A 27,159-nucleotide genomic window follows, 5' to 3' on the forward strand; every position below is an offset into this window, starting at 1 on the left:
ATTCTGGACTTCATTTCAGATCTGTCCTTCTGAGGTATGTCTTCCTCCCCTTCCTAACACTTCTTTGTTGCCCAAAATAGGTGATGTCCCTTCTGAGCAAAAACACTTGGCAAATCAGCTAGCTTTAATAGGTACAGCTTTATACTGGTGTCTGAGAGATCGGGGCATGGATGGATTAAATAAAGGAAGAAGCTCACCACCATCTCTTTCTCTCCATGTACCCCTGCATTCCTCAAAGGAGTTTACAAAACATATAAAAATAGCAATACCATACTCATCAAAAATGCACAAGCTAAAGGATGCTAAGTGAGACTTTGCAGAATGCTAAAGAGTAACTAAAACAGCCAGCTCAGAAGATCATCAGAAAGCATGATGAGGAAACATTTGATTAAAGGGCCCTCCGCCCAATCCAGCAAACTGGGACTGGAGCTGTTTATGATCACAATTTAACAAACACACTTCTCCAAAGAAAACTGGAGCATGTAACGTGGCCTGTTTCCTGTAGACTATAATGGATATCTTTAGGACTTCTCTCACCTAGACTAGCTCCTGGTATGACACTGTCAGCTTGGGTTCTGCCTGTACTCAGTTCCTTAGACACCCTGTGAAGTTTTGTGACATTAACCCTGAAAGAAGCACCAGTATATTACCTAAAATATTCTTCTCATCCATTGGATATTTGCTTTGAAATACTCTTATTTCCCTGCATGTGAAAATTTTCTATTAGATACCATATTTAATCCTCCTTATATCTGGCATATGTGTGAATGAATATATTCATGTGGATCAATTCTTATCTCCATGGGTATCAAGGCATGAACATGTTGTTTTATACATGCATATATTCATGCACCAATTTGTATATGTATGTACTTGAAAATGAATGTGTTTTTACCACTTTGCACTTCTAAAACTCATCTTGAGTTGCATTGTCCTAATTTCTTTGAATGAAAGTAGCAAAATTGCAGCCCAAACTAAAATTGCTCAGAGGCCTCAATTTACAGGTAACTAGCCCAATTTAGTACTCAATTACATCCTATTCTGTTTAATCTATTAGCAACTGTGTCGACGTGCTTGTCAACTACTATCTTCTTATCTTCTATCCTTAACTCAAAAATCATTCTACCTTCTCTTCATTTTCTAGAGTTCATGCCAAGTACCCTACCTGTTATTTGGTATTTCACACACACTCTTAGGGTCATAGTTCTCAAAGCTTGATTTGTATGCCTCTGGTTATCTGTCAAAAAGATTCTTTAGGTGTATAAATAGTCCAAAGAGTGAGTCACACAAAAATGGTATGGGTGTCAGGGGAAGGTGTGAAGAATGAGAAGTATTCTTTAGTGAAGATTGATATTATCATAGAATCATAAGGCAGAAAGAATAGATCAACATCCCAACAACATTATCACTGATGGGTCATCCAGCTATTAACATCTCCAGTGTTGGGGAACTGAGAGCCATCCCCAAACATGCTTTCCGATCATGACAACACTCTCTTGTACATCAAGGTCACATCTGTCTTCCTGTTGTTTCTCCCATTCAAGTATTCATCAAAAGCCCATTAGAGTGGTTAACCTATAGTGGTTAGCCATTGAGCCACTGACCCCCTTGAGAATCTAATGAAAATGTTGGACCCGCTTCAAAAATTGCACATGCAAAAATAATTTTTCTTACAATTTCAGGGAGCTCACAAGTTCTGTGAAGCCCATCCATCCATGGGCTCCCTGGCAAAGAATTCCTCACTACTGTTTTGTCCTGAGTAGAGACATAGAGGAGAAATAAGCCATGGTTTCCTCCTTCAAGGAGCTTACTTTTTAATAGCAAATGCTTGTGAAACATTTCATAGCAATGAGGCAATATATGGTAAAGTACTCATCATACATAGAGGGACAGAAAATTCCACTCTTGCTTATATAGCAGGCTGGAAGGCCTTGCAAATGGCCACTATGCACTCACATTTTATAAGGGAAATAAAAGCCTTCTGCTGTGTTCTCAGAAGCATCACCTGATGGCACAACAACAGGAGAAAAGAGGAGAGTGCTGGTCATGGTCTGGTACATGGCACTCAATAAATGTTTGGTGAATAAGTAAATGATCCAAGAATAAAATGCTCCTTGATCTTCCGAGGAGCAAGTTGAACAGAACAATAAAAATATTTTATTCGCCTCCAAGCTTTTTTAGGAATAGCATTTCCATCCACTTCACCACTTAATCCAAAAATGTCAAAGCATTTCTAAACCCAGAACAAACCTCTATGAGACATGTTTTAGATGAGTTAATAAAGGTTAAAAAGATGTATCCAAGGTCACAAAAGCCAAACTACAGATTAGAACCCAATCAAATCTTAGGAAGGAGGCACTGGTACCTCCATTTTAATTTCTTAATAATGATACCTTCTAACAAAGTATTTGGACAGCTTTAAGAAGAAGTGATTAATTTTCTTTGAAATCCAGATGTTAGTCTGCTTTCTTTATGTGAGGGTGACCTTGGAGGTTCAGTAAAGAAACTTCATCAAATAAGGTAACAGGAAAAACCTTTTAGCCGGTTCATAATCACTTCTATTTGTGCTGTTAACACTGCTCTGTAATGAAACACAAAATGTTTTCTTTCAGCTGGGATTGTTGCTCTTTATATGTATGTTATATATTGTAAGGATTGTTTTGTTTGGTGTAATTTTTGCTTAAGTAAAAAGATATTACAGAAAGACAAATAAAATCTTGCAAGGGGTCAAAGCAGTTAACACTCTGCCAACTATAAATGGAATAGTCCCCCTTACAATGTCTTTCCCCAGAAAAATCAAAGATTTTGCATAATGCAAAGAGAGATTTGAAAGTATGAATTCAAGTCCTGGCTCTACCATCCAATAATTGTGTGCCTTTGATCAAATCACCTAGCCAATCTGAACCTCTATTTTGTCACCAGTAAAACCGGGGTAATAAAACCTGCCCTATTACCCTCCATGGTTGAAATGAGGTTTACATGAGATTATGCACATGAAAAGAGCCTTTTAAAAGTCTGTATCAGTGTTAAGACAATATAGTTTCATCCAGAAGAGATGCTACCTGGTGATAGTTGGGTCACTTGCGAAATATCGGAGTTTTAGGGGTCAGATTGTAGTAGTGGGTGTAAGAATTAAGATCACTGCCACGCATACTTCCCTTTTACCTTCTCCTGCACCTCGGCTCGTCTCTACCAGAGTGCTAACCAGCTAAAAAGCATCTGAGTTGCCCCTAATTTCATGAACATTCAAAGCTATTTATTTGGGGGAAAGATAAGACGTATATAATGACTTGTTCCAAAGTCTGATAGCAGAGTAAAAACAGTCAGCAACTGAATTCAGAGACTCCAGGATTCCCAATTTAATTTGTTATTCAGTAGTCAATTGACAGTTACTAATACACACTAGAATATAAGTACATCTTTATGATAGTGTTGATAAACAAACTTGATAAAGGGGGAAAACGGTCCTTATTTTTAAAATTAATATATACAGAGTCCAGTGAGTTCAGAGAAACAGCAATTCAGAAGTGTAATCCTGAACAGATGACTGCTCTCCACATGCTATCCTTGAAGGGGATTTTTTTTTCAAGGTAAATAGAAACAAATGTTTTGGTGCATTGTGTACCAAAATACAGATCTCACAAAAAGCATTTTCCAGCATGAAACAATTTTCTTATTAATCATATCTTTATGACAAAGACAAAAACCGGTGTGAGCTACTTTAAGGCATTCACTGTCATTTCATCATTAAATTACTCTTATTAATAGACAATATGTTCAGTTACTTTTAAGATATTCAAGTTATTTTAAATCTGCCCATTCTATCCCCTCATTCCTACCCCACCCTCCCTTGGTTCCTAACAACACTAAGCCACAAAAGTAGTTTGTCTCTCTTTAAAATGTTCCTTTTATAACCAATAAAGTATGAATATACTTTAAGAAATATGTTAAGAATATGTTTTAAGAAAACAATACATATTATTGTTTCATTAACTTATTTATTCAACAAACGTAGTTCAGTGATCTACACAAAGGGTAAAAGATACAAATCCCAATTCTGTCACTGATTATATGCCATTAAAGACCTCTCATAACTTCTCCTAGCCTCAGTTCCACCACCAATAATAATAATACCAGACTTGCTCACTTGACAAGCCTGTGTATGAAAATGCTCATCCGCTCATTCATTCATTCATTCAACAGATATTCATTGAGCCCCTTCTCTTTGCTGAGCACTGGCATGGTGCTACAGATATGGTAGTAAACCAAACAGACATGGCCCAGCCTCACGAGCTTAATCTATAACTATTCACAGAAGGAAACTAAAGTGAAAGGTCTTATTTGAACACGAAAGTGAGAGAAAGATATCCTAACTTTGGAGCCATTAGACTCTAGCCTCTTTTTGCCCAGAGCTACAGGTGAGGCTCCAGAGAAATGGCATGCATTACAAGAGAAAAACTTTATCAAATATGCAAAAAGCGACCATCTCATAACTGCTTCATTTCTATATTGGCACAAAATATGAGTTAAAATACAATCCAAAATGTTTCTTCTTTTAGGTGTGTTTTTTTCCCCCATAATTGCTCATAGTGGCTTTTTTTTTTTTTGGAAGGTAGGTGTTATAACTTTAAATACAAATGCATAAACAAAAATAGCATTCTAAACAACACAGGACAGTGTGACTTCTTTTCTAGTCCAGAATTTCCCAAAATGTGGTATGTAGACCACTGCAAGACATGAAATCATTTTAGGTAGTACACAGATAAAATTTTCTTAATGATTATGTGTCTACTTTAATTTATATCAGAAAAGACATAGCACATCAAAACCATGATTTCACTGATATTTGGGCTTACTATGAGGTTAAGAGCCCCCATGAATTATAGGAGCAGGGCTCAGGTGGGCCCATGAATGTTTCCAATCTTCCATCATAACTTTAGAGACACAGGAAGAAGTACAAGTGAATTGAATTTCGCATCCTGAATGTCCACATGTATTGCAGCAATCTTATCTGAGATAGGCCATACTATTACTGAGAACAGTAGCTCCAGAAATGGTCTTGGGGAAGTCTTCACTGACTCAGCTTGCATCACTTGCCTCTTTAAAGCGAACACTGGGGCCACTGGGATGAGAATCTCAAATTGGCCGGGCCTAAGCTTTGTTGCCCCCTCTGGAACCTGGGGCTGGAGCAAATCTACCTAAACTGTATGAATTAACAATGAAAGAGATGTGGTTCCACAAAAGAAAACTGAGGGAGTGTTCCTTGTATGTATAATGAGGATAGTAAGTCTTACATTAGAGGATTGTGGTGAGGATTAAATAATATATTTTGCCTGACTGACCCAGTGAATGGCTCAAAGCAAGTGCTCACCAAATGGGGGTACTCTACTAGTGGTAGTAATAATTGCTATTATTATTTGTTAACATGATGGTTGTTGTTGTTGTCGTTATAGCAGTAGTTTTCTAAAACAGTTTTAGGGTCACATTTTTAACTTAATTATTTTATCAACCTAGAAATGAAGGATAATTATTTGAATATAACCTTTGGAGAGTCATTAAGCCAAGGTAGCAATTCCTTCGATTATATCCTTAATTTGTTTATCATCCATGCATAATCCAGGCACTCAATTACCACAAGAAAATTTTCAGTGTCTCACCAAATAGGTTTTTGATTCATTCTTAAGTGACACAGTTTTATCATAACATAATTTAATCTAAATAATTATGCAACAATAGTGTTAGTATTTATAGTAATGCTATATTTACAATAAATTGCAATGTATTTTTCATAGAACCCATATGATCTTGTGGGTTAATTTACTGTTTAGAGTTTCAAAATTAAAAGTAGTGATTATAATAATAAAACATATCAGCAAGAACTTACTAATGTTGCTAGAATCTTTACTTGTTAAAAAGCACATTATGTGGTTAGGAACAAGAGTTAAAACAAACGTAAAGACTAAAAAAATAACAAAGCTGGTTAGCCCTCTGTGGACCAAGTACAGCACTGTATACACCCTTTAAGTAACCCAATTAATTGAGGATTTATGATAGACAGACATGAATGCAAAAGTTAACCAAAATATTTCTAGTAAAACAATATATGAGTAAAACATATTTGGTTCATAATTTTATGAGTAAAGATTATTATCTGTTAAGATTATCATGAAAAAATACACATAATAAATATAAAGCACTGAAGGAAATGAAGCATTGAAAAATTGAACTTTTAAAATATAGATACAGTAAATTTCTTTTACATTCATTACTTCAAATCTTGACAAATTTCAGAAGAAGTGAGACAACGGTGGGTGAAATATTATCTAAATACTACAAATTTTAAATATTCTAGAAGAAGTCATAGAAGGAGCTTTAAAACCCTGAAATTACAAGTGGTAATTGCTGCTGATTTTTTAAAATGTTAAAGTGATTGCCAAAGGAAACAAAGAATAAGCTCACCTTAAAGTTAAATCCTATCCAGAGTGTCAAATAAATTAAATGATGTATAACCAGAGGTGGCCATCTACTACCTTTATATAGTGAAGGCAGCTATAAAGTCCCCCAGAGGGCAAAGCCATTTCTGTTTGTGGCTTTTTCATGGTCTAGTGCTTCCTCACTAGAATCAGTATTTTAGGAACACCAAATACCAAAGTGTACATCTATAGTATATACTTATTAGAAATATAAATGCATGTGGCTTTCTACCAAAAACCTCAACTGAATTAAGAGAAGCACTGGGGTTTTGCTTTTCGTAAATTATGAGTTCTTTTTTCTTTAGAATGTTTGCATCTATGTTCATGAGGAATACTGGTCTGTAATTTTCTTTTATTGTAATATCTGTCTGGTTCTGGTATCAGGGTGATGCTGGCCTTATAGAATGAGTTGGGAAGTGTTCCCTTCTCTTCAATTTTCTAGAAGTGTTTGTGAGAATTGGTATTTTTTTCTTCTTAAAAGTTTAGCAGAATTCCCAAGTGAAGCTATTTGGGCCTGTCATTTTTTCATGGGAATATTTTTAAATACAAATTTAATTTCTTTAACAGATAGGATTATTCAGGTTATCTATTTCTTCTTCAGTAAGCTTTGATAGTTTGTGTCTTTCAAAATGAATTTGCTTATTTCATCTAAGTTGTTGAATTTATTAGTATCTAAGTTGTTCATAATAGTCCCTCATTATCCTTATTAATACCAGCATAATCTGTAGTGATGCCACTTCTCTCATTCTTGGTATTAGTAATTTGTGTCCTAAATCTCTTTTCCTTATCAGTCTGGCTAGAGGTTTATCAATTTTATTGATCTTCTCAAATAACCAACTTTTGGTTTCATTTATTTTTCTCTATTTTTCTGCTCTATATTTCATTGATCTTTGTTCTAATCGTTACTATTTCCTTTCTTCTGTATACTTTGGGTTTAATTTGCTCTTCTAGTTTCTTAAGGTGGAAGGTTAGGCTACTGATTTGAAACTTTCCTTCTTTTCTCACTTAGGTATTTAGCACTATAAATTTCCCTGTAAGTACTGCCCTAGCAGCATCCTATGTGTTACATTTTCATTTTAATTCAGTTCAAAATATTTCCTAAATTCCCTTCTGACTTCTTCTGACCCATAGTGAGTTAGAAGTGTGTTATTTAGCTTCCATATATTTGAGGATTTTTCTAGACATCTTTCTATTACTGATTTCTAATTTGATATCACTGTGGATAAAGAACATACTTTACATGGTCTGAATCTTTTTAAATGAATGAAAAAATGTTTTTTGGCCTAGAATATGTGCTTGAAAAGAATTTTCATTCTGCACTTGGGGCGTAAAGTGTTCTATAAATGTCATTTAGGTCAGGCTGGTTGACATGGGTTTTCAAGTCATTTATACTTTTATTGATTTTCTACCTACTTATGAGTCACTGAGAAAGCAGTGTTGAAAATTCCAACTATAGTTCTGGATTTCTCCTTTAACTTATGTCAGTTTCTTTCATATATTTTTAAGGTTGTATTATGATGTGCATAACATTTTTGAAATCTTTTTCTTGATGAATTATCCCTTCATCATTATGAAATGATATTTTTTTCTCCCTGGTAATATTCTTTGCTCTGAAATCTACTTTGATATTAGTTAGTCCCTCTAGTTTACTTTTGATTATTGTTAGCACAGTATATCTTTTTCCATCCTTTTACTCTTTTTTTGTCTATAAATTTATTAGGCATAATTTATTACAGTCGAAGATCTGGATGAAGTAAAAATAGTTAAATTTTTTATTTGCCCTGATCTAGCAGCTTTTATTTATCTTAAAATTCCCAAAATGTTCTTTCTCAAATCCCGTATCTTGATTGGTCACTTTAAAAATAGAGAGCCAAGGACCTGAGTCTACTTTTTAAGAATCTCAATCACATTTATGGGAAATTTACTTAGTGCACATTTCTTTTCTCATTTCCATTTGGATAAATGTGATGGCTTTACTGGCAGGACTGACACTGACCTCTTACCTGATGGTACCCTATTTCTCTACCTCACTTGCCTCATATTAAGAGGATCTGTAATCACAAATAAGAACCCAACATCCAAGATGAGAAGTAGAAACACGAGTAAGTGGCACTGACTCATCGTTCTACTGCCCTCTTCCCTAGCCCCTTACTGCTCTTCTCCACCTCCCCCAACCACCCTACAAATATGAACTCTGATTTATTGTAGAATATAGTAGAATTTCATCGTATTCATGAAATTTCTCAACTGTACAAATTTTGATGAAAATTAATGCGTAAGTGCCCAAACTGTTATATGGTTTTAAATAAACAATCCTACTGGTGGATCTAGATATAGTTTTAATTTTTGTAGAATAGAATATAAACCACTGGCCAAGAAAGGTTCTAAAAAAGGATTTTCGCACAGGATTCTGGAGAGTCTTGCACTTCCACTCAATTAGGAAGGCAGTGAAATATGGAAAGAGCACTGGATTGGGAGTCAGTTCTATCCTCAGTTTTAACCTCAGTCTCCTCATCTGTCACAGGAAAACCCGCAGGCACCAATTGTGACTTACCACATTATTTTTACCTCAAGTCCTTTCTATCTGCTTCGGATTTTTTGTTTCCTCACTGTGTTACCTAAAGACACAATTTATACTATGAAGGTGCCTGATGCACTTCTGATTTTACTACTGGACAGAGGAAGAACAGGAGCGCAGTGATGTAAAAGTCAAGTTAAGAGGCTATAAGCCCGGCTCTCCTCTATGCTGGCACTGGCAGCTATGGAGGAAGTGGGGTAACTGATCAGAGAATAAGGGGCCTCTACTAGATCTGAGAGAGGGCGTGTATCAGTCCTACTGTAGTTGGGCAAAAGTAGTGAGGCACATGGCCCAAAAGTCACTTATATTAGAGTCCACTTGTTAGTTTGGATCTTTTTCAATTTTTCTCTTTCAATTTTTATTCGTTCAGCAACCACTAAGTTCCTAATATGCACAAAAGAGATGCTCAATAAATGTTAGATGAAGGAAAAATACTCAGAAATTCAGAAGTCACTCCAGCGCTCTAGAAAACACATAAAACTTCACGTTCTCCCCTCCACCATTCTTGGCCCCACCTCTGTTCACCTCACAGGTCACTCAGTGCTCATGTGAATAAGTCCGTAAGCACAGCATGACATGGCTGTGCTTAATGCAAATGTCCATTTCACTAACAGGTTGTCTTGAAAGCAGGTACTAGTCTTCAGCCCGAAACCACCTCAGTGGGTCTTCAGTTTCATCTGAGGATACGCCACAGTGATTATGCCTGCTATAGAGGACATGAGACCTCCAAGGTGTATGATGCCAGGATTGGACTTATAGATCCCCAGCTGGTCCAAAGGGTTCAGGATATCACAGAAGTTCTTCACTGTGTCCAGGAGCAAGGGAAGATGTTTCTTCAGAGATCGGAATAAGAGAAGAAGAAAGAACTGGAGCCATTCTGGTTCCTCATTAGCCACGCTATACCCAAGAGGATCCTGGGATGGTGATTTCTCCCTCTTTGCCCTGTCGTGTGCAACCTGTTCCATCTGCAGGGAGATTTCATACAGATCCCTGACCAGGCTCAGCAGAAGAGAATAGTAGTAATGGCGTGCAGCCCACATTCGCCATTTCTCTTTGTTAATGCCAGATGCAAGCCCTGCACTCCTCACGAAGATGATGGGGTCACAGATGAAATAAATCACAAGGTTCAGGCTGGCTAATGTTAGGTACACGCGGGGCACCAGGTCAGTGACATGAATGCTCTGCTGGGTCGCCTGTACAGCATGTACCACATTGCCTAGTTTGAACCATTTACAGCCAGTGCTCACACTGGACTCCAGTTTCTTGAGCTTCATAACAACCTCCTCTTTGTCAGCTTTAGGCTCTAACAAATATCTAAGCAACATGCCTGTGTACTTAGTGGCTCTGAAGAGTTGGTCCCGGCCCTGGGTCTGGTTGGTGAAGCTGATGAAGACGTCCATGGCACCCAGCCCAAGGACAAGAGTTGCACTGTGCTCTGTTGCGAGTCCTCAGGGGCGGCCGACGGGTCCCCGCAGGAGGGTTGGTCTCTGCCCACCTGAGGGGCCGAGTCTCCCTGCCCCTGTGGGGGCGGGTGCCCATCCTTTTACTTTTAAACCTATTTGTGTCTTTATATTTCATTTGTATTTCTTGTAAACAGCATATATACTTTGGTCATGGTCTTTTAATCTGATCTGACCATCACTGCCTTTTAATTGGGGTGTTTAGACTATTTACATTTTATATAATTCCTGATGTGGTTAAGTTTAAGTCTATCATCTTGCTATTTCTTTTCTTTTTTTTTTTTTAAGTTAAACAACAGACTTTATTTGGGTTTCACCAGTTTTTCCACGAATATCCTTTTTTCCAAGATCCAGTCCACTATCACCTTGCATTTAGTTGTCATGACCCCTTAGTCTCCTCCAATCTGTCTTTCTGTGTTTCACAGTCTTTCCTTATTTCCCATGGCTTTGACACTTTTGAAGATCACTGGTCAGGTGTTTTGTAGAATGTCCCTCAATTTGGGTTTGGTTGATGTTTTTCATGATTAGATTGGGATTATGTATCTTGAGGAAGTCTACCACAAAAGTGAAGTACTCTTCCCATCACATCATGTTAGGGGTGCATTGTGTCATCATGACTTAGTGCTGGTGATGTAAACCTTGATCATTTGGTTGAGGTGGTGTCTGCCATGTTTCTCCACTGCAAAGTTACTATTTTTTTTCCCTTTTCATACCCTCTTGGGTAGAAGTGAGTCACAAAGTCTAGCTCATGCTTAAGGGGAGGAGAATTGAGCTCCACTTTTTGGAGAAAGGAATACTGAAAAATTTTTGGACATACATTAAAACCACCATAGTAATTAATGAATGCTATTTATTTTCTATTTGTCCCAATTATTCTTTTTTCCCTTTTCCTATTTTTCAGCCTATTTTTGTATTGAATATTTTTTATTACTCCATTTTATCTCCTTTGTTGGCTTACTAGCTATAACTCTTGTTTTAGTAGTAGTTGCTTTAGCATTTATAGTATACATCTTTAATTACAGTGTACTTTCCAGTGATATTGTATCAGTTTACATAAAAGAGCCTTAAATTGTACACTTCCATTTCTTTGCTCCTACCTTTTTTTGTCAAGTATTTTACTTATAATTATGCTATAAACCCCACAACACATTGTTACACAGTTAGTTCTTTTAGAGATTTACATAATAAAAATAAATCTTATATATTTACCCATGTAGTTACTATTTCTGGTGTTCTTTACTTCTTTGTGTAGATCCATATTTCCACTTGGTGCCATTTTCCTTCTGCTTGAATGACTTCCTTTAGCCTTTCTTTCTACTACTGTAGGTTTACTGGTGATAAATACTTCCAGCTTTTGTATTTCTGAAAAAGTTAGTATTTTGCCTCTGTTTTTTAAAGAGATTTTTTTCTGGGTAGCAAATTCTATGTTGGCAGTATTTTTATTTTAGTACTTTAAGGATATTGCTCCACTATCTTATCACCCTCATCCTTACTTTTTTAGGCCGCACCACACGGCTTGCGGGATTTTAGTTCCCCGACGAGGGACTGAACCCAGGCCCTCGGCAGTGAAAGCATGGAGTCCTAACCACTGGACAGCCAGAGAATTCTGTCTTGCACTTCCTTGATGGTGTCCTTTGAAGCATGAAAGATTCAACTTACCTAGTTTCCTTTTGTTGCTTGTACTTCTGGTGTTGTATCTAAGAAACCATTGCCTCAGTATCACAAAGATTTACTCCTATGGTTTCTTTTAAGAGTTTTATCATTTTAGCTCTGACATTTAGGTCTATGACCAATTTTGAGATAATTTCTGTGTGGGTGTGGGGTAGAGATCCAATTTTATTCTTTCGAGTGTGAGTATCTAGAGTGTTCTTTCTCTATTAGATTATCTTGGCATTCTTTTCAAAAATCAGTTGACCATAAATGTAAGGGTTTACTTCTGGACTCTTAATCCTATTCCATTAATCTATATGTCTGTCCTTGTACCAATATTACACTGTCTTCATTACTGTAGCTTTCTAGTAAGTTTTAAAGTCAAGATGTGTAGTCCTCTAACTTTCTTCTTCTTGTTCAGAATTATTTTAGCTATTCTGGGTCCCTTGCATTTCCATATGAATTTTAGGATCAGCCTGACAATTTCTTCAAAAGAAGCCAACTGAGACTTTGATAGGCATTATATTGAACTTGTAGATCAATTTGGGAAGTATTTCCATCTTAATAATATTGTATTCCAACCCAGGAACATGGGATGTCTTCTCATTTATTTGGATCTTCAATTTTTTTCAACAAAACTTTGTAGTTTTCAATGAAAAAGTCTTGCACTTCTTTTTAAAAAATTCATTCTTAACTATTTTACTGTTTTGATGTTACTGTAAATTTGTTTTCTTAATTTCATTTTCAGATTGTTTATTGCTTGTGCATTGAAGTACAACTGACTTGCATATTGTCACTTGCAGTGGTTAGGAATCTGCCTGCCAATGCAGGGGACACGGATTTGAGCCCTGGCCCGGGAAGATCCCACACGCCGCGAAGAAACTAAGCCCGTGCACCACAACTACTGAGCCTGAGCTCTAGAGCCCACAAGCCACAACTACTGAAGCCTGCGTGTGTAGAGCCTGTGCGCCGCAACAAGAGAAGCCACGACAATGAGAAGCCTGCTCACCACAATGAAGAGTAGCCCCCGCGCACCACAACTAGAGAAAGCCCACGCACAGCAACGAAGACCGAACACAGCCCAAAAAAAAAAAAAAAAAATTGCAGGATTTCATTTATATCCTGCAACCTTGCTAGGTCTTGTCAACTACAAATAGAAAAAATTTTATTTCTTTCTTTCTTTCCAATCTGGATGCCTTTTATTTCTTTTTCTTGCCTAATTTCCCTGGCCAGTATCTCCAGTAAAATGATAAATAGCAGTAGTGACAGCTGACATCCTTATCTGATTTTTGATCTTAGGAAGAAAGCATTCAGTCTTTCACCATTAAATATGGCACTATTTATCTGTGGGATTTTCATAGATGCCCTTTACTTATCAGACTGAGGAAGTTCTCTCCTATTCCTACTTTGTTCACAGCTTTTATCATGAAAGAGTGCTGGATTTTGTCAAATGCCTTTTCTGCATCAACTGAGATGATCATGTGTTTTTGTGCTTCATTCTATTAAGATGGTGTATTACATTGATTTTCAGATATTAAACCAAATTTGGATATATTCCCGGGATAAACACCGCTTTCTCGTGGTGTACCCCTTTAGTCCATGACTGGATTCAGTTTGGTAGTATTTTAAAAGGATTTTTATGTCTATATTCACAGGGGACATTGATTTGAAAATTTACTTTCTTACGATATCTTTGGTTTTGGTATCAGAATAATACTAGTGTTACAGATTAAGTTCTTCTATTTTTTGAAATCATTTGTAAAAGATTGGAATTGATTCTTTAAATGTTTGGTAGAATTCACCAGTGAAGCTGTTTGGGCCTGGGATCTGTGGCAAATTTTAAATTACTAATCCAATCTCTTTACTTGTTATAGGTCTATTCAGATTTTTTACTTCTTCCTGAGTCACTTTCAGTTTGTCCATTTCATTTAAGTTATCTAATTAGCTGACATACAATTATTCATAGTACTCCTTTGTAATCTTTTTTTTCTCTAAGGTTAATGGTAATATTCCCTCTTTAATTTCTGATTTTAGTAATTTGAGGCTTCTATCTTTTTTTCTTTATCAGTCTACTAAAGGTTTGCATTTTATTGATCTTTTCAAAGAACAAAATCTTGGTTTCACTGATTTTTCTCTATTGTTTTTCTATTCTCTATTTCATTTATTTCCACTTTTATCTTATTATCTGTTCCTCTGCTAGTTTTGAGTTTAGTTTGCTCTTTTCTTATGATGGAAAATAAGAATATTGATTTTAGATTTTCCACTTTTTTAATATAGGCACTTACAGCCATAACTTTCCCTCTAAGCACGACTTTAGCTGACCCTTAAGTGTTGGCATGCTGTGCTTTCACATTCATTTATTTCATAATATTTTCTAATTTCCCTTGTCATTTCTTCTTTGGCCCATTCATTATTTAGGAATGTGTTATTTATTTTCCACACATTTGTGAATTTCCCAAATTTCCTCCTGGTATTAATTTCTAATTTAATTCCATTGTGGTTGGAAATGCTCTCTGTTGATTTCAACCCTTTTAAGTTTATTGAGGCTTGTTTTGTGGCCTATCATTGGTCTAGCCTGGAGAATATTCAATGTCGGCTTGAGAAGAACGTGTATTCTGCTGTTTTTGGGGTGGAGTATTCTATAGATGCCTGTTAGGCCTGATTGATTCATATGTTGTTCAAGTCTTCTATTTCCTTGTTGATCTTCTGCCTAGTTATTCATTCATTATTGAGAACAGGATATTGAAGTCTCCAGTTGTTACTGCTGAATCATCTATTTCTCCATTCAATTGTTTTGTTTGTCTGTTTTGTTTCATGTATTTTGAGGCTCTGTTGTTAGGTGCATATATGTTTATAATTGTTATATATCTAAATGTTATAAATATTATATCTTCCTGATATCTTCCTTTTATCATCATAAAACATCCCTCTTTGTCTCTAGTAACACTTTTGTCTTAAAGTCTACTTTTTGGTTACTATTTTCATGGTGTATCTTTTATCCATCCTCTTACTTTCAATGAATTTGTGTCTTTGAATCTAAAGTGTGTCTCTTGTAAACAGCATATAATTGAATCAGAGCATTTAATCCATTTACATTTAATGTAATTGCTGTAAGGTATTTATGTCTGAGGCAGATTTTTTTTTTTTAACATCTTTATTGGAGTATAATTGCTTTACAATGGTGTGTTAGTTTCTGCTTTATAACAAAGTGAATCAGTTATACATATACATATGTTCCCATATCTCTTCCCTCTTGCATCTCCCTCCCTCCCACCCTCCCTAGCCCACCCCTCTAGGTGGTCACAAAGCACAGAGCTGATCTCCCTGCGCTATGCGGTTGCTTCCCCCTAGCTATCTATTTTACGTTTGGTAGTGTATATGTGTCCATGCCACTCTCTCACTTTGTCACATCTTACCCTTCCCCCTCCCCATATCCTCAAGTCCATTCTCTAGTAGGTCTGTGTCTTTATTCCCGTCTTGCCACTAGGTTCTTCATGACTTTTTTTTTTTTCCCTTAGATTCCATATATATGTGTCAGCATACTGTATTTGTTTTTCTCTTTCTGACTTACTTCACTCTGTATGACAGATTCTAACTCCATCCACCTCACTACAAATAACTCCATTTCGTTTCTTTTTATGGCTGAGTAATATTCCATTGTATATATGTGCCACATCTTCTTTATCCATTCATCCGATGATGGACAGTTAGGTTGCTTCCATGTCCTGGCTATTGTAAATAGAGCTGCAATGAACATTTTGGTACATGACTCTTTTTGAATTATGGTTTTCTCAGGGTATATGCCCAGTAGCGGGATTGCTAGGTCATATGGTAGTTCTATTTTTAGTTTTTTAAGGAACCTCCATACTGTTCTCCATAGTGGCTGTGTCAATTTACATTCCCACCAACAGTGCAAGAGGGTTCCCTTTTCTCCACACCCTCTCCAGCATTTATTGTTTGTAGATTTTTTGACGATGGCCATTCTGACCGGTGTGAGATGATATCTCATTGTAGTTTTGATTTGCATTTCTGTCTGAGGCAGATTTATGTCTGCCTCATTTTTATAAATTCTTTTTTCTCTGTGTTTCATTTTTGATAGTTTGTATTTTGTGCAGTCAAGTTCATGAATCTTTTCTTAACATTTAATATGCTGTTAGTGTATTTTTTATTTAAGACATAATTTTCACCTCTAGACATTTAATTTGTGCCTTTTAAAAAACATATTCTAAGTATCTACCTACAGATAGGATGTAATTACAATAATTTTTAATGTCCTTCTTTACTAATTCTATTATCTGTGTCAGTTCTAACTTGGTTTTTATTGATGGACTGCTCTCCACATTATGGGTAAGATTTCCTTGCTTATTTGAATGCATGGGAATATTCATTTGCATGTTAGACATTGTGACTGTTCCCTTGCTGGGAGATGAGTATTTTTGTATTTCTTTAAATATTCTTGAGTTTTATTCCATGACATAGTTAAGTTCCTCAGAAACCATTCGATCATTTTAGATCTTGCTTGTTAGGCAGGATCAATGATTAGTCCCTGACTACTGATTACTCCCCACTACTGAACAAGATCCTAAGTACTCTCTCCAATACTCTATGAATTATGAGATGTTCTAGTCTGGCTAACAAGAACAGGCACTATTATTGGACCTCTGTGAGTGCTGCCACTGCTCCCTCTAATCCTCTCTGATGGCTTTTTCCCCAGTCTTGGGCAGTTTCCTCACATGCACGTACCAATCAGTAATCTGAATACTCAAGAGGACCTCTGGAAATATCCGGAGTTCTCTCTCTGTGCAGCTCTCTCCTCTTCAATACTCTGTCATGAGAACTCCAGCTTCCTTGGGTCCCCTCGATTCTCAGCTCCAACTCCTCAACCCAGGGATTCTGCTGAGCTCCACCTAGATTTCCCCTTCCTGCTCCACAATCTGGAAACTCCCTCAAAGCAGTAAGCTTTGGCAATCGTAGGGTTACCTCATTTGTTTCTTGTCTCTCAAGAATCAATGTCCTTTACTGCCTGATGTCCAAGGTCTAAAAAAAATTATCTTGTGTATTTTGCTTCGTTTTATTTTCCAGTTGTTTCAGGTGAGAGGGTAAACAGGCAGTACCTGTGACTCTATCTTGGCCAGAAACATAAATCTTTTCCTGGGTTTCTTGATGACACCCAGGGGTTAAAAAATTGCTCAGAATTTTTTCAAATTCTGGGCACTGGGAATATGCCTTATCACACACTTGATACAATGGAATAGGAGGTACACAACATGCCCTATGAAGTATTCTTTCCAAAAGTGTTTAATCTGAATCTGAGGAATACTGCATCTGAGCCAGGGTGGGCCTCATACAAGCCAATACCTTACAATAGAGAGCAGTTCTTCTGCACCTGGATTCCTCCTGTCTCCAGAATTCTTGTGCCCAGCTCCATTCTCTTTATGCCATCTATACATGAATTTATGTTACTCCTATAATGGCATACATAGGCACATTGATGAGGCAATATTTAAGCATGAATCCAAACCCAAGAGGAAGAAGACACTTTCCTCTATTGCCCTAAAATAAATGCAGGGTGCTGACGGAGACACTGATTCATGCATTTCTAAAACACCCTGTTATCTTTACCACAAGAGATTAGAGCCGAAAGCATGAGCAAAATCTGGACTCTTTAAATTGTGGTATGCTTGAATGACTTACTAGCTAGGTATTAGAACCTCTGTAAAGTTTCTAATGAGCAGAAAAACAGAAACAAAAATAATATTCTAAAATGTAACAATGATTATGATATTCAGAAATTCCTTATGGAAAAGTCAAAATCTTTCTGACTGTCAAAATCAAGTTTGGTTAGTAATGGGATGAGCCTAAGGAAGGATCAAGTCCCAGAGACTAGAATAGGGGTTTTAAACTGTGGTTTTTGTACTATCTACCTCAAAATTATTTAGGGGTATACGTTTAACTGCAGATGTCTAAGCCCTGTTTCACAGAATTACTGAATCACAATCTCTAAGGGTGGAACCCCAGAACCTGCACTTTTACTAAGTACTCTTGGTGATTTTCATGAACATTAAAGTTTGAGAATGACTATAAGTAATCCCATTGGAACAAGGCAGGACATCAGGTCCACTCAATAGGCACCAAAAAGAAAAAATCCAAAATGCAGGCAAGACATGCTATCAAGGGAATCTGACAGTAAGTAGAGGGCTCATGTAGACAATTATAGGAGTGGGAGGAAGGTTCTACAATGTCAACACATGGAAATCCAAAAGCGGAGTGATTTGTTAGGAGTCAGGCATTGGCAATAGGTAAAGTTTCAAACAAACTGATGATGGGCATCAGAGATGTAGCAGTTTGTAGTAAGGATCCAGTTGTGCAGACTTGGGTTTAAGGATTGGCTTCTAATTTCCATGAAGTTGAGGAGATCAAAGTAGAACTCCAATCCCAAAGCAGGGTCAGAGTTAGATACAAGAACCTAAAAAATGCCTGTTACTGGAACCAGTCACAAGGACCAAGGTGAGAGCCTACTCCTTAGGGACAAGGTTAGCTCAAAGAAGGACCAGCACAGAGACTAATTTGATGCTCAGCCACCAAGCAGCACAACTAGGGGCTCTTGGATTTATTTGCTCATGGCCTGTATCAGTCCAGGACCTGATACAAGGGTTAGCTTGCCCCAGGGAACTAAGTGGCCCTGCTGAAAGGACTGGAAAAGACCTATCTGATCCAACTTCTCATCCCCTACTTGAATTCTCTTTCAGACATAGCCTCAGGATGTTGTCACAGAGGTAATAGTGGTTTTTCTCAGTAGTTATAATGATGGCAGCCAGCTGTGAAAGAGGCTGATTCCTAAATAGAATAGCTCCCTGAGGTGAGCAAGGGGCAACTGGATTCTGGAGCCAAGAGCAGGTGGTCTTCACCCCCAAGAAATTCTGAAATGTCACAGCCTAGGGTTGAGAACCCAGGTGTCCTGTGTTCAATTCTACTTTTCTTTAAAATAACAGATCACTTTTTCAGTGAAAGAAAAACTAATTTTTAGCTCACTATTGGATGAACCCATAAATCCTTTCTTTCATGCTTAAGTTCCTTCATGCTTAGAAACTGATATCTGTAAGGTGGTAGAAGCATATGCTGAATTCCTCCACTCCCTCGATGAAACCTTTTCAGCAAGTAGGCAGGGAGCAACTAGTAATCACTAACCAAGTGATTACTAATCTGACAGATACACTCTAGGGGTGTGGGAAGTGAGTGAAGAATTGAGATAACTGTCAGAACAAATGCCAGAGAAAATCACAAGAAGGGCAGGACTGAATAGATCTAGTAGAGGCTGTTGAGAGAAGGCCAACCCCTTGTCAAGCTCATCTGCCCCTTTGGTTACTTACCACTGGCTGTCTCACTCCTGGATCTATGCGACTCCCTTGACACTCCTTCCCCAGCCCTGTGGGATGTTCCCCACTCATCCTATTCACCCACAAAGAAATACTCTCAAAATCAATTGGGTGGTGATTATGAGCCATCATGTGCCTGCTGTGCTAAAACGGATATAAGGCAATTTGGAGAAAACCTTTCAAGACAGGCTTTAAAAAAAAATTCCAGTATATCTAGGAGTGGTGTCACTTCTAAGTTGAAAAATCAGTCAAGCTACAGTCCTTTCATAATATTGGCTTGTTTTGTTTACAAAGGTGTTATATTTCTAAAGCAAATGTCATAAGAAGTATGAAAGGTTTACTCGATCTGAAGGGAGGAAAAAAGAAACAGGAACCGTTTCAATAGTGGAACAAATGGACTTGGATTCAAGCACTGAATGGATATGTAACATTTTCTTGCTTTGCCCTGTGGAGAGGTCTATTGCTTTGCCTTCAATAGTTTCCTAAATGTCACTCTCCAAGGTCTCTGTTCACTTAACTCAGATTTAGAATTATGGATGTAGAATACAGAAGATGCCTAAAATTCCATTCCTTAATTGAGGAAATTGAGGTCTGGAAAGAGAACAGAATTTCCCAAACCAAGACTAAAAGTTTTGTCTCTTGATTCCTAGTCCAGTGCTCTTTTCACTCTGTTGCCCTTCTTGATGTTACTTTTTTTTTAGTTTTGAAAATTACTTTCCCAACCTACTGGGACTAAAGCTTTTCAATATTTTCCTTTAATAGTTGTATATCATCTACTCCCCATTTCTGGTTGTTACCTTTATGAGGGAAAGGGTGCTGCAAAACATGCAGAATATTCTGATAATTATGCACTACAAAGATAATATATTTTGTACTAAGAACTAGGAATAATTTATTGGAATAAATATCATGGGATCATGAATTGTTTAGATAAAGTTCATTTATGATGATCAATAATATCTGACAAAGGGGGGAAGGAGTATTGAGTAAAGTAATAACTCGCTAAAATATAAATAATATAATTGGTCTAGGTACTGTTTAAAAGAGAAACTTAAAAAGAATCTGAAAAAGAATATATATATGTGTATATATGCATATATATGTGCATATATATATATATACATACCCACATATGTATAATTGAAACACTTTGCTGTACACCAGAACCTAACACAACACTGTATATCAACTATACTTCAATTTAAAAAAACAGCAACTTAGATATAATCTTTGAACCTTGGATCTTAGCAAAGTGGCATAATGTGGCAGAAAGAACACTGTCCTGGAATTCAGAAAATTTGGGTGACCATCTGATTACACAATTTACCAGCTGCATGATCTTAGGTAAATCAGTTGAACTTCCCTAAGCTTAATTTTATTATGCATAAAATGTAAATAGAAATCTGGGCTATTTCAAAGGGTTCTTAAAAGGATCAAATTAAATAATGTATGAGAGAGCGCTATAATTCAAAGATCAGAGACTATATGCATCATGATGGCAGGGGACCTAGTGTGTTGTATTCAACAGTGTATTCCCAGTGTGTTCCTAGAACAGAGTCTGACATAGTAAACACAGTAAACACAATAAGTATGTATTAAATAAATGAAGGCAATGATAGGAAAAATTTCATTCTTATCACTATTTTCTTCCTGAAGAGATGTTTATGGTAGGATAAAGCCAAGTATCGGAGTAGAACAGAGGTGGGAGAAGCAAAAAAGAAGGAAAGAAGGATTGGTGTCACATCTTTCCTAAAACAGAAGCAGAGGTGGTAGCATCAAAGAAAGGATGATCAAATTGAACAATCCCAAAATTTACCCTTTTTCTTTCCCTGCCCCATTCATCCTACCTCTCAATCCATGAAAATTAATCCCAATATTAATTTTTTTAAGATTGCCTTTGGGCATCCACCTCTTTAATTTTGGTCATTTTAAGCCATTACATTCAATGTTTTTATTGAAATCTGTATATGTCCTCTCTTTGGTCATTAGGAACAGTGCTGTTTTAAATTTATATTGGATGTAACTAATTCAGAGTCCTTCCTCCTCCTTTTTCTTTCCTCTTCTCTTAGCCCTCTCCAAAGGTTACAGTGGCCAAGGGGAAAGACAGCCAACTGCAGGTGTTCCTTGAGAGGAAAATCAGTTCAGTTCTTTTCTTTCTACTTCAAGCTCTGAATGATCCTAGTTAAAGTCCTATGGGATAGGTGTCTGGTTGAAAATACATCTCTCTCTGAATTACCCTTCTTCAATTTTATAGATGTGCTCCATCACACACACACAGGAATTTTATAAAAATGTTTTTTTTTCTGCCACAGAGGTCAGGGTTTTACAGGCCTTTGGGGAACAGATAATACACCCAAATGTTAGCTCAAGTGAAGAACCATGTTTCCCCACTGGAACACTATGCTCTTGGTACTTGGCAGACTTTGGGAACACCCCAAACCACATGTACTTTAGAGGATGCAGACAGGTCACAAAATTAAATCATTCTAGTCTGGCCAAACACCCCCAACCTACTTCTAATAAGTTTGAATTAATTGATAGCCTCCCCCTTCCCCAGTCACACTTGTTACAGACAATCCAAACTGGTTTTAACTGAATTCAGATAAATTCACCGACTTTTTGCCTTCACAAATACAACTGACAGGAACAAACAACAACATTTCTATCTTTAAGGAGCAATGCTGTAATAAGACTTTGGACCTTGAAGCTTACAGAAGACTAATGAGATAATGTCTAAATGTGTTTGAGCTGCATGTGTGAAAGGCTCTATGGAGATAGAGAATATGATAAATAATGCAAGAAATCTTTGTGTCAGGGAATCTCATCTTCTGGAGGACAAGAGTATTAAATAATACCTTACAAACATGTACCAGCTAATCACATCTGTCAACTCTAGCCCAGGTAGGTTTAAAAGTCCTATTATTCCTATTATAACAAATAAGAATCTTGGTTTCCGATGAAAGATTTTCCAAGAAAATGCCAACAGGAATCACAGCTGTTAGGAAATGCTTTCATTTTAAGCCAAGCTTCCAACTTCAATTTTAGCTCTTGGTCAGTCTTATCAATGTGAAAGCACCAGTCCTAGCCCCCTCCAACTTTCCACTCAGTTCAAGCCAAATGCATCCCTGTGGGATTCTCGTGCTATCCTAAATTGAGAAAAATCACAAAGCGCACTCTCTTTGGGGTTCTTGAACCATCAAAATACACTCAGCAAATAATGTTCTCAACAGTGACCACATAATGGACTTCAATAACCTAAGAGCTCAACTCAATTATCTACAAGCCTTCAAGCAAGTCCCTTCGTTTAAAAGTACACAAAACCTTTATTTCTTCCCATGTCATCTTTTATTCCTAACAATGATAAACTGATTTTTTTCATGAAGTCCACAAAATAACAAATGAGAGACGAAATTTAACAAAGAATATTCTGACGGAAACTTCAAAAACATTTGGCATATGCTATTCTCACAAGTTCCTAAATACCAACAAATCTCCCATTTGTTTGTTTAAAATCAGTATCATTTCATTTTTCAGAATCTTACTTGAAAATAAGTCATTACCTCTTCGAACTCACCCAATCTTAAAAGTTTTCCAGGGCTTCCCTGGTGGCACAGTGGTTGAGAATCTGCCTGCTAATACAGGGGACATGGGTTCGAGCCCTGGTCTGGGAAGATCCCACCTGCCGCAGAGCAACTAGGCCCGTGAGCCACAACTACTGAGCCCGCGCGTCTGGAGCCTGTGCTCTGCAACAAGAGGGGCCACGATAGTGAGAGGCACGCGCACCGCGATGAAGAGTGGCCCCCGCTTGCCGCAACTAGAGAAAGCCCTAGCACAGAAACGAAGACCCAACATAGCAATCAATCAATCAATCAATAAATCTTTAAACATGTTTAAAAAAAAAAAAAGTTTTCCAGAATCAAGTCACAAAATTTCTATTAGAAAAATCAAAAAGTCTCTGAACTGCAAAGAACTTTGATATATGATCTGATTTAGCCCTTGTCTATAGACAGGTGAATTTGGTTAATAGCATTAAAATTGATGACCTGTGGACAATGGGCCATGCTTGACCTTTTGGGATATATACAAAGTGGTAACTCCCTCATCTCAAAGGAGTTTATAGTCCAGTGATATGTTTCCTGAGCACATCACTTGGGGGAGAACGTATGATTGTAAAAATGAACAGTATCAGGCTCCACCTCAGACTCACTGATTCAGAAATTCTAGATATTCACCCAGGAATCTGCATTTTAAAAAGCATCCCACGTAATTCTTATGCACAATAACATTTGATAACCACTGTTCTGGTAGGTATGAGAGATGTGCACAAAATAATATTAATACCAGTCAGAGAAGCACTGAATAACAGCTAACAAGGACAATAGGATAAGGATAATAATACCCTCTAGGGACATAAAAAAAATTGGATCAGCATCTTCCCTCATTAATGCCAGATATTTATCAGAAAACTCTAAGTCATTTCTTAGCCTTACCCAGACATTCTTCTAAATTATATTCACCACTAAGTTAGAGTGTAAGCTATCAATTTTATAATAAAAACCCTTAGTGCAGAAACTTAAAAATCTCTAGTGATCTACCATTCTCCCCAAAATGCCTAATACATTTGACATTTAGTTTGATTTCATTTAACTCATGAACCACACATTTTAGCCTATTTTCTTCCCACGAGGAGAGTAATGTCCATAAGGAATAGTAATTCTCATAAGTTTTTCCTTTGACAGAAATACAAAAACTACTAAACATAAAGAAAATTTGAATTCAGAAACAGGAGAGATATTTGCACTTTAAGAATGTAAGCTACTAGTAGAATTAATTGGCACAGATTCTCTATAAGACCTAGCACTTTGTACAGAAAAATCACCTAGGGAGTGGATACCAATGCAGATTTTAGAATAGTCTGACTTGGTAGAAGTAAGATGGGTAACTGAATTTTTAACAAGCACCCCAGCTGATTCTGATGTGAATTGTTTTGAAACATTCCAGGGATTTCAAGATTTCAGGAAGCCAAGCTCATGTCTAAACCTCCCTTTGAGTCTAAGTCAATACATTAAACACAGTAGATGGTCAATACATGCATATTTAATTAAAGTAACCTCAAAAAGGAACAAATACGGAAATTCAGTTCATCAAATCAGAGCCCACATTCTGTAAGTTAGGCCTGGAGGATCTTGCTTATATTGTAAATTACTGTCCTCCAGAATAGGAGCCACATGTGGTACAAAAGCAACTCATTGTAGGCTTTTGTTGTTCCTTTTAGAGAGTATATAAAATATTCTGATCACCTACTTTTAAAATTAAAAGTATGCTGAACCATGTGTGGTAAGGGCTATAGTTGACCTAACGTGGGGTAAAGGAGAATTATTCTTTTGGTCAACAGGAACAATCAGAGAAATATAATTCTGAGGATCATATAAAATAAAACCAAATTGAATCTGTCCCTGATTACTCCTGATGTTAGGACTATAATTTCCTCATTCCCACAGGAATTAACTATTTAAACACTAATTAACTAATTAAACACTTGTGGTATTATCTAATTACTAATAACTCACAGAGAACTGAGATGTTGTCATCCTTACTTCTTTTGGTGGTGGGGACCAGAATATGATTGGTTTCTGGAGTTGTAAGCTTTCTGTGAGTCTAGGAAGTATGATATATATATATATGCAGACATAAATATATATATATTTTTAAATATATAATAAATACGTATAACATGTTATCTCTCAAATAGTCCACAAACCTGTAAAAGGAGCCCTGGATTAGTAGTACTAAATGACTGCATGACCTTGAACAATTTATTCAGCCCCTCAGAGGCTCAGTTTTCTCAGCTGTAAAATGGGTACCCAGGTTGATATGGGCCCAGGCTCTTTTCACTCAGCCATGATGCTTCCCACACCACAACCCCTAACTGAGGTTTATGTGGATCACTAGAGATAATTTTCATAAAAGTGCTCTGTAAGCTGTAAAGCACTCTACAGGTGAAGCGGATTATTATTAGTCTTTTATGAAGCCGAGCTATAAAGATGCAAAGTGACCCAGAAAAAGAAAACAGGGTAGACAAACCTGAAATACAACACCTATAGTGCCTAGAACATTACCCTGTTCATGGCAGGTAGGTGCTTAGTAAGTACTGAGTAAAGAAAACCACAAAACATAGGTTTGTGCCTCCACCATACTAGGTATGATACCAAGAAGGAATAAATATACCCAAAATCAAAGATAGTTTGATTCAACCATGTAAACCACAATGCCCCGAGAGTCTAAGATCTTCAATTAAAAATTACTTCATATGAAAGAGCATTAAAATGTAAAATATGACCCACCATTTACAAAGAAATGGTTATGGTCTTACCTCTTCAGTATTTCAGATGCAGCCTCGTAGGGATTGCAGAATCTGGGTGAGGTGGCTGAATTTTTTCCCTATATCTGAGAGATCTGCATAATCATCCTAGCAACCTTTAAAAGAAATAACAAATTCTATAGAATATTGGTTACCTAAGCTCTGTTTTGGATCTGGGAGGCTGATTTTTAGTGACAGCCAGATTTTAAGCAAACCAGATTCATCCCCTAAGCTCCTCTCCTCAATACACACACAAAAGGAGACTGGGTAGGGGTGTAAGGGTAAGTAGGGAAGAAGTTATTTACTTTATAAAACAATTCTTTATAAGAGTCCTTTGTCAGTTTTCTACAATATTTAAATGTGATCTAAGTTTAAATATTCAAATTACATTACATACAACTTTTGACATAGACAGCTATTTGTGGAATGAGGCAAACCCAAACTGGGAAACAACAAATTGAAAAATTCGGGGGAAAAAATGTTTTCTTCCTTGTGGGCCTTAATTGCCTCCCCCCCCCCCCCCGCCCCATTGCAAATGTATTTTTATGCTGGGTAACATTTCCAAAAACAGGGGTGTTTTTTCTATTGTTGAAATGAAACAAACAAACAAGTTTGCTTTCAGAGCCACAAAAATGCTCAACTATTAGAAAAAACGTTTTCCACTGGCCGGTTGCCTCTCCTATCCCCATGCAATCTTTCCTATTGGCCCCTTTTTCTAGGAGGGCCCCTGAGGCTGTCTGATGGAACTGATTGTAAAACCATTTTGTGCAGTGAGAACTAATTTCTTCAAAATCTCAGAGACCACCTAGAACATGCCCGATCTTTGGCAGAAGTGTATGTGTTTCCTCAGTATTTGATGAGCTGTACGCTGAATAACTGACCCAGGTTGCTGGGTCTTTACTTTAAAAAGAGATGGGGCGGGGGAGTGTTTTAAAAGATATAGAGGAAGAAGCTCTCTTCTCTCAAAATCTATTCATTTAACGTATTTGTGTTTGGGGAAGAGGCAGGACAAGAGGACTCAGTGCAAAAATCTCAACCAAACTAAACCTTTCAAAATGAGCAAAAGCATTTAAGCTCTGTGTTGAGGAAGTAACACATGAAAACCTGTCCCTCCCATCCAAAAGCTGCCCAGTGTGGGAACTGTCTCCTGCGCTGCCCTTTTGGCCGGCAATCTTGGAGCAGGGTCCGCGATGGCAAAGGGAGGCTTAGAGGCTCCTTGAGAACAGGCCCTGGCTTTGTCTCATCCTGCTGTGTTCCTCTT

General features: G+C 37.1%; 1 protein-coding gene and 1 pseudogene across 2 annotated transcripts in view; both read right to left on the bottom strand.

Annotated features, from left to right (window-relative positions):
• CES5A (carboxylesterase 5A) overlaps positions 1–27,159 on the bottom strand; it is a 291,154-nt gene that overhangs the window by 263,333 nt on the left and 662 nt on the right. Inside the window, 1 exon segment of the mRNA XM_082367012.1 lies at positions 25,911–26,014. The gene's annotated coding sequence lies outside the window, so the exon portion shown is untranslated.
• Positions 2,014–11,702, bottom strand: LOC309616415 (peroxisomal membrane protein 11A pseudogene; annotated as a pseudogene). The gene has a single exon. The product of its transcript is annotated as a peroxisomal membrane protein 11A pseudogene (transcript).

Source organism: Balaenoptera borealis (genome assembly GCF_965194805.1).
Source record: "Balaenoptera borealis genome assembly, chromosome: 19".
Taxonomy (NCBI): domain Eukaryota; kingdom Metazoa; phylum Chordata; class Mammalia; order Artiodactyla; family Balaenopteridae; genus Balaenoptera; species Balaenoptera borealis.